This window comes from Pinus tabuliformis, chromosome 4_1 (assembly GCF_031772625.1).
Source record: "Pinus tabuliformis cultivar Carrire ecotype Pingquan chromosome 4_1, CPIR1, whole genome shotgun sequence".
Taxonomy (NCBI): domain Eukaryota; kingdom Viridiplantae; phylum Streptophyta; class Pinopsida; order Pinales; family Pinaceae; genus Pinus; species Pinus tabuliformis.
In genome coordinates, this window is record NC_142303.1 from 659,844,365 (window position 1) to 659,853,810 (window position 9,446).

The window sequence follows — 9,446 nt, forward strand, 5'->3', positions numbered from 1 at the left end:
GATTTTGACTTCATCAATCCAATTAATCTACCATCTTTGACTAATCACACTTTATGTTGATAATGATAAATTGTTTTAATCTACCATCTTTTACTAATCACACTTTATGTGGATAATGGTAAATCGTTTTCCCGCACTCGTCTCTATTTTAAAGGAGAAACAACAAACCGTGGTGGGCCGCTTTGGTTTTAGCTGCTTCGGGATTCAATAGGCTGAAGCAATATTTTAGCAGCGGGCCGATCCATGCCCGTATCTGTGTGTTCGTACGGTTGAGAATGTGGGTCAAAGAAGAAGCCGTGGACGCTGCCATATCGATCTTGGCAGACGTGTTGATAGTAGATACCGCTCATATTTAAGGTCCCGAGAAACGCTTCGCCGCCTGTTCGTTCGTTTATTGCTTATTTTTTCATTGACGAAGAACTGCAACAACGGATCCTCCTCCGACGAGACCATACAGATTACAAAGGCAATCACCGAAACAAAATATGGCAGAGAAAAACGACTGAAAATGAAATGTGTGCTGCTATAAGAAGTTGCATGATTCTTGGGAAAGCGTAAGTGTATGTATTTTTCCATGGTTTTAAAGCATAATTTTCCTCTGAAACCGGGTAGCTACAATGCTTATATTGTAGTTTTAGATTTTATAGATCTCTCGTCTTAGATTTTGCAATCTGGATGGACCTCTTCACCCAACGAAACGAAAAGAAAATAATAAGCTAACAGAATTCTGCATGGATCGGACAAAGGTATGAAATTATTTAACATAGTAATAGCGGCAAGACAAGATTGATATGGGTGGTAACTCAAATATGCTCACACGTCGGATAACCTAACCTTAATGTGCAGCATACACACACACAGCTTACAATAATTCGAAATCAAAATCGCCATCGTTGTTCTATCCATCACAAAAACACACAATCTCAATCTCTTCTTCTTATGACGAACCATGGGTCAGAGAGTGTACCACTTGCAATCGAAATACAGAGCCTAGTAATACTAACAACAGAACATGATGTGAGGTGAGGTGTAATTGACTAGACAGAGACAGGGACAGAGGATTCAATGAAAGCGAAAGGCACCCGCATGACGGGAACAGAATGAAGAGGATGAGCCATTTCGCATGACAGCTTCAGGACCTCGGACAGATCAACCGGATGTTCAGCATGAGGAAGCCATTCAAAATGATGGAGCAACTTGGGCCACCCAGAGGTTAACAGTGGCAAGGCCCAGAGCCTTCCCCGGGCACACACGACGACCAGCACCAAAAGGAGTAAGCCTCAGATCGTTACCCCTCACATCCACGTCTTCCCCGCCTTCCGACACCACAAACCTCTCCGGACGGAACTCATGAGGTGATTCCCAAATGTTGGGGTCGTGAGTAATCGACCACATATTCACCATGGCGGTCGTGCCCGCCGGAACACACCTTCCGTTGATGTTGACATCTTCAGTTGAGAGACGCGCCCATGATAGGAGCGGTCCAGGCGGATGCATTCGCAGCGCCTCCTTTACCACAGCCTGCACGTAGGGCAGGTTAGGGATATCTGAATCCTTCACGCTGCGCTCTCGCCCCACTACTGCGTCCAACTCTGCCTGAGCTTTCTTCTGGGCATCTGGATTCAGCACCAGTTCTGCCATGGCCCACTCCGTCGTGTCTGTGCCACGAAAAATCATCTCCTGCATACATAACATTACATAAATTAGAACCAACAACGGCAAGGGCAAGCATACTCACCTCATTCATAAATTTCGATGTGAAAAAACTAAACTAAAATACAGAGAGATAGATCAGATCAGAGTGTGAAAATTTAACTAAAATACAGAGATACATAGATGAATGAGAGTGTGAAAAAATAATAGTACGGACCGAGATGTTGGAAGTTTCACAACTAATTATGTAAATTTGGGTAACTCATTATGTTAATTAGTAACAAGTTAGTTTTACACTGAAACATCGGTTATATATAAAACTGATGAATGCCCGAACTATTGTATGGAGAATCATTATTGATTGAAGAGAGATTCCAATCCCTTGCCCCTTGGATGTTTCCTTAACACTTTGTCATGGTTTTACCACGTAAATTCTGTGTTATTACTTGTGTGTTTGTATTTAGTTTTCCTGTTAGTTATATTCTTTTCTTGGTCAATGTATAACTGCAAATGCCTTCTTTTTGTACTCATTCACCTATTCGAACTACAAATGGTGTCGGAGCGAATTAGTTGAGTTTGAGTGAGCAATATGCCTGTGGAGGAAAAAAAAAGGGGGCAACCTGCATTGGATCAGAGCGTGACAGCACACAAAGGCATGTTTTTTTCTGCGTTGATTGCGTGAGGAGGCCATCTGCGTTGAGGAGGAGAAGTCCCTCTGCGTGTGTTATCTGTGGGGAGGTGTGTTTTTTTTCTCTGTGTTTGAGGAGGAGTACGTTGCCTATCTCTGCGTGAGAGTCCCTGCCTTTGCTGCGTGAAGGTGCCATGTATTCTCTGAGGGCCTGCCTTTGCTGCGTGAAAGTGCCTGCATGAAGGTTGTTGTTGTCTCCGCGTGAAGGTCAGGAAGCTACTATTGTCTCTACGTGAAGGCTCAGGAAGCTTCTGTTGTCTTTGCGTGAAGGTTAGGAAGCTGTTGTTGTCTTTGCGTAAAGGCTCAGGAAGCTGTTGTTGTCTCTGCTTAAGGAGCAAGGAAGCTGTTGTTGTCTCTATGTAAGGAGCGTGAAGGTGCCTGCATGAAGGCTCAGTCGTGCAAGGAAGTTGCCTGTGGTGCTGGTCAAGGAAGCTGCTCACTGTCCCCATCGAGAAGAACTGGGGTGCCCTCTGATGCGTGCTGCCAGAGACCTGGCTTGTGGATCCGAGTAATTTTTCCTAAATTTGAGAGAATTTTTTTCCAAAAATTTGAATTTGGAGGGAATGAAATCAAAGAAATCCAAGAATTTTTATTTTTTTTCCAGAAATTTGAATTTGGAGGGAAGAAAATCAAAGAAAAACAAGGGTTTTTACATTAATTTGAAAGAAAAATTTGTTGAAGGGTTGTTTTTTTATTTGTTTGAAAAAGGGGAATTATTTTTTGAGTACAAAGAGTTTTTTTTTTTAAGAAAGGGAAACAAAAAAAATAAACCTTAGTTGAAAGACTGAAACCCTAGTAGGAAAAAATGGCCAAGATGTCAAATGCAAAATTCGAGGTGGAGAAATTCACTGGCAAGAGCAATTTTGCTCTTTGGAAACTGAAAGTTAGGGATCTACTTGTGCAACAAAGGTTTCACAAGGCATTGGATGGGGCAACTAAGAAGCCTGCAACCATGAATGATTCGGACTGGGAGGACTTGGATGCCTGAGCTCTCAGTACCATCAGGTTATGTCTGGAGGATGAAGTTCTCTTCAACATTGTTGAAGAGAGTACAGCTTCAGGTTTATGGGAAAAACTAGAAAAACTCTATATGACAAAGTCGTTAACCAATAGAATTTATCTGAAAAGACAACTATACAGTCTTCGAATGAAGGAGGGTTCAAAAGTTGCAGAACATTTGAATGTTTTTAATACACTCATATGCCAATTAACAGATATGGAAGTTAAAATTTAGGAAGAAGAAAAATTTATAACCTTGTTGTGTTCTCTGCCCAAATCATGGGACCACTTCGTAACTTCAATCATCTTGAGCACCACTGATTCTTTGAAATTTGAATTAGTTGTGGGAGCTCTCTTGTCTGAAGAAGTACGAAGGAAATCCAGTACTGAAATAATTGCATCAAAAGCCATGATAGCTAGAGGACGGTCAAAGGAAAGAGGAGAAAAAGAAAGGGGGTCTTCCAGATCTAAATCAAAGGGAAAGAAGTGTAAGGAAAAATGTTGGCACTGCAATAAAATTTGACACTTGAAGAAAGACTGTTGGAAACGAAAAGAATCTAATAACCCAAAGAAGGAAGCAAATTAGGTCGATTCAAGTATGATAGACGAAGTTTTATCTGCTAAAGAATTATGTATGATAGATGAAACTTCACCTGAATGTAATGTCTCTCAGGGTTTAAAAAGCTGGTTGTTAGACTCTGGTGCTTCTCATCACATGTGTCCACACAAAAATTGGTTTACTTCGTATGAAAATGTAAATGGCAGTTCTATGTTTATGGGTACTAATGTATCATGTCATATTGTTGGGATGGGAGATATCAGGATTAAAATATATGATAACACAATTAGAACATTAACTAGTGTTAGACATGTACCTGATTTGAAGAAAATTTTGATTTCTTTGGGAGTGTTGGATTCGGATGGTTATAAGTTTACAGGTCAGAATGGCGTGCTAAAAGTCTTTAAAGGCACCCTAGTTGTTATGAAAGCAGAAAAGATTGGAAATCTTTATAGATTAAAAGGAAGTACTCAGGTCAGTGAAGTAGCGGTTGCGTCAGAAAAGGAAGAAGTAGGTACTCATCTATGGCATCAGCGATTGGGTCACATAAGCGAGAAAGGTCTTCAGATACTGATGAAACGTAAATCTCTTCCCGCTCTGAAATCTTTGAAGTTAGATTTCTATAAACATTGTGTGTATGGAAAACAATGTAAATAGAGATTTTAAACTGGAAATCATAATAGTAAAGATATTTTAGACTATATTCATTCTGATCTGTGGGGACCATCTCTTATTGTATCATATGGAGGTGCTCTATAATTTTTAATGTTTATTGATGATTTTTCGCGTAAAGTTCAGGTCTTTATGCTTAAAAAGAAAGCTGATGTATTCAATTTATTTAAACAATTTAAAGCAATGGTAGAGAAAAGAATAGGCAAATCTATTAAATGTTTAAGAACTGACAATGCTGGTGAGTTCACTTCAATTGAATTTGAACAATACTGTAAGAATGAAGGAATTATTAGACACAAAACTATTGTTTATACTCCTCAGCAAAATGGTGTTGCTGAACGTAAGAATCAGACTCTTATGGAAAGAACTAGAAGCATGATCAATAATGCTAACTTGCAAAAGGAGTTGTGGGTAGAAGCAGTATCCACTGCTTGTTATTTAGTTCACAGATCACCTTCAGTACCAATTAATTGTAAAATTCCTGAAGAAGTTTGGACAGGTCAGTCTTATGATTATGCACATTTAAGGATATTTGGTTGTGATGCTTATTCTCTTATCCCTAAAAATCAGCGTTCAAAATTAGATCCAAAATCAAAATGTTATGTCTTTGTTGGGTGTGACTATGCAATGAAAGGATACAGGTTGTGGGATCCTACATTGTGGAAGATAGTCATTACTAGAGATGTAACATTTGATGAATCTTCTCTTTTAAAATCAAATGTTGAAAGAATTGAATAGGAACAGGTATCGCCAAATCAACAAGTTCACTTGGAGGCTAAACCTTTCGGTGATAGTCAAAAGGAAGGAGATACTTCTGGAGAAAAAGGTGTTGAAGATACAAAGGAAGTTGTTGAAGTTTTTGAACCAGTTCAGCAACCAGTCACTCTAAGAAGGTCTACAAGGGAAAGAAAAACTCCCAAAAGGTATGAAGATTCTACTTCATCTTTTTCTTTGATTACTGAAGATGGGGAACCTTCTTGTTATCAGGAATTAGTAGATGATATAGATAGTGAAAAATGGAAAACGACTATGAAAGAAGAAAGGGATTCCTTAGCCAAGAACAATACCTGGGATCTTGTAGAACTTCTTGAAGGGAGAAGTGTTGTTGGATGAAAGTGGGTCTTCAAACTGAAATGGAAAGTTGATGGAAGTATCGAAAGGTATTAGGCAAGACTGGTAGCAAAAGGATATTCTCAGGTTGAAGGTATCGACTTTCATGAGATTTTTTCTCCAGTTGTAAAACTTGTTTCTATTCGTACTGTGTTGGCACTAACTGCATTACTTAACCTTGAGTTAGAACAGTTAGATGTTAAAATAGCTTTTCTACATGGTGATTTGAATGAAGAGATATATATGGAACAACCAGAACGTTTTGTACAAGATCGCAGCAAAATATTAGTTTGCAAGCTCAGGAAATCATTGTATGGTTTGAGGCAGTCTCCCAGACAATGGTATAAGAAGTTTTATTCCTTCATGGTGAGCCAAAACTTTATTAGAAGTGAGTATGATCATTATGTATACTTCAAAAGTTTCAATGGCATATTCATTATATTAGCTTTGTATGTTGACGATATGCTTATTGCAAGCAAAAGCATGGAAGAGATCAACAGGTTAAAGGCTCATCTCTCTAGGACGTTTGATATGAAGGATCTTGGAGCAGCAAAACATATCTTGGGCATGGAAATACATAGAGACAGGAAAAATGGTAAGCTTTGGTTATCACAGTAGAAGTATGTGGAAAAAGTACTTGAAAAGTTCTGTATGAACAATGTGAAACTTGTTACTATTCCATTAGCTTCCCATTTTAAGCTTTCTTCGGTTTTGAGTCCTAGAGCTGATGAAGAAAAGAAGTATATGTCTCATGTACCATATGAAAATGTTGTAGGCAACTTAAAGTATGCGATGGTATCTACAATACCTGAAATTTCACAAGTAGTTGGAGTTGCCAGCAGGTTCGTGGCAAATCTAGGTGAAGAACATTGGCGAGCAGTGAAATGGGTGCTTCAATATCTAAGAGGCACAAGTGACCATTGCATCATCTTTAGTGGTAGTGAAGGATCAGTCTGCAGATATGTAGATGCTGATTATGTAGGTGATTTGACAAAAGAAGATCTACTATAGGTTATGTCTTTACTCTTGCAGGTGGAGCACTTAGCTAGATGTCAAAGCTTAAAGAGACAGTTGCATTGTCCACTACTGAAGCAGAATATATAGCTGCTTCAGATGCCAGTAAAGAAGCAATCTGGTTAAAGGGTCTGCTCGATGAGATTGGAAGGACGCAAGAGAAAGTGAATGTACTTTGTGACAGTCAAAGCACTATTCACTTGGCTAGAAATCTTGCTTATCACAGCAGAACCAAGCACATTGATGTAAGGTATCATTTTCTGAGACATGTGATCGATGGCGGAAAAGTAGCTCTTCAAAAGGTCCATACACGAGATAATTGTGCAGACATATTCACAAAGCCAGTTAGAGTAGAGAAGCTACGATGGTGTTTACCTTCTCTTGGCTTGCAGAAAAGATGATGAATGGGCATGGGCAAGGGATTAGGAAAATTGTTGTCAGGGTGGAATTTGTTGGAAGTTTGACAACTAATTATGTAAATTTGGGTAACTCATTATATTAATTAGTAACAAGTTAGTTTTATACGGAAACATTGGTTATGTATCTGAGGAGGCTCATATAAAACTGATGAATGCCAAAACTATTGTATGGAGAATCATTATTGATTGAATAGAGATTCCAATCCCTTGCCCCATGGATGTTTCCTTGACACTCTGTCAAGGTTTTACCACGTAAATCTTGTGTTATTACTTGTGTGTTTGCATTCAGTTTTCCTGTTAGTTATATTCTTTTCTTGGTCAATGTATAACTACAAATGCCTTCTTTCTTTAATCATTCACCTATTCGAACTACAAAAGAGAACAACGATCATATCCTCCTCATCCACCTTATCTTCTCCCTGCAACGATAGCAGAACGTCAACAAAATCATATTGATCACTGCTTTCCCTACTCCGCTCTATACGTCGGTGCTCTTCGATGATACTTGTAACGAAATCTCTCACATGCGGCACCAGGGGGACGCAACGAGCATGGATTTGAAGGGGGTCCAGCAGTCGCAACCATGGTAGATGATTGGCCCCATTGAAAGCTCCCAAGAGCTGGAACCCCTCATCCACCATCTTCCACAGCTTCTTCACTTCTTCACAAGTAGAAGTACATGACATATCGAACCTCCTTCCCAAGACGCTGCCCATGATATTGTTCAGCGCAGCTCCTTGCAGGTGTCGTCGAACCCTAACAACACCGTTGGATTGACATTCCTTCTAAATATCAATAAGCATTCCGAGAGCATCGGCCTGGCGACCAGGCTCATGAGCAGCAATTCTGCGGGGAGCGAAAAGATGCGCAGAAGAAATTCTCCTGAGCAGCCTCCAGTAGTCCCCATTGGGTGCAAAGCCAATGACCCGCCCAAACAAAAACTTTTGCGCAGATTGCTTGAGGGGTCTATTGGCCAAATGAGGAGAGTTGAGCAACTCCCGAGCCACTTCAGAATCCGATGTAATAATGGCGGGCATGGAGCCTAAGCTAAAGGCCTGGCACCATGATGATGAGCCAGATATTCGAGCTTGTGGTGAGCAAGTGATCAGAAAATGATCCTCAAATAATTTCTAAATAGTCTCATTACATAGATCTCTTCACTATGAATCTAATGCAATTTGAATGGGCAAAAACGAACTTCAGATGAAGGAGTTATTGTAAAAAGAAAATTGCCCAATGTCCTTAGAAAAGGAGGCATTTTCTTGTTAAAATGGGACTTAAGGGGTCCTTAAGAAAATCACATCGCAAATATAAAAGGAAGGCCTTCATGCGATATTGGAACAGACCCCAGGCCGTTTACATGTGCAATCAACGACAGTGATATTGGCGATCGACGATCGGAGGAGCATAGCACCAAGACTCATGCCATTGCAACTTGCGATATGCGATAGCACAATCGGCGATCAGAAATCAGGGAGCGCAATACTAAGGGGGTCGTTACATGCGACATACGCCGATGCAATGAGCCGATAGCAATAGCACCGATAGAGCAATCGGTGATCGATGAATCCTCGATACAAGGTCTGTTAAGACTTGCGACATGCGATTGCAATATGCGATCGATGATCGACACAAAGGAGCCATGCTAATGCAAAGTGAAATTGTGACATGCGATAAAGGCTAGACCTGATAAGGTTATGGATGCGATTACATAATATTTGAGTTCCAGTTAAACAGCTCATGATGTGTTTTTCTGTGTATTCCTGTGTATTGGAATTTTGTGCTATTTTCTGGATTTTGTCTAAAGAAAGGCTGACTATTTCTTTTCGTTGTAAAATAGCTCCCATTCTCCTTGCCACGCTATAAGTGGGCATTTTTAATAGGAATGCATTATAAAACACACAAAGCTAGATGGCAGACGCAGAGCCACAAAGCCACAGAGCCAGAGGGCCAAACGCAGAGCTAGAGGGCCAGACGCAGAGCCACAGAGCTAGAGAGCTAGAGGGCTAGATGCAGAACCATAGAGGAATGATTCCTCATGATTGCACACAAAATAACGGATGGAAGCGGCCGAGTCAGAGGATTCTTCAAAGGCCAAAGAGCCAAGTGAAGAAGCTAGTTTTCCCTTGAGAGAGCAATTTTACCTTCTAAGAGCTCATAGCTGGGCTAAGAGCTGAGAGCCAAGAGCTGAGAGCCAAAGCCAAGAGCCAAGAGTTGAGGGCCGAGAACTAAGAGCCAGAGAACAGCAAAGAGATCAAATGATCAAGCTATTGTTGATGTCTGAGGTGTGCTGAAGACAGAAGAAGGAATTCCAGAGACAGTAAAAGAATTC

The 9,446-nt window shown here is 40.3% G+C and overlaps 1 pseudogene; it reads right to left on the reverse strand.

Annotated features, from left to right (window-relative positions):
- Positions 1-1,179: 1,179 nt before the first annotated feature.
- LOC149177811 (cytochrome P450 78A4 pseudogene) lies at positions 1,180-7,830 on the reverse strand (annotated as a pseudogene).
- Between the last annotated feature and the right edge of the window lie 1,616 nt (positions 7,831-9,446).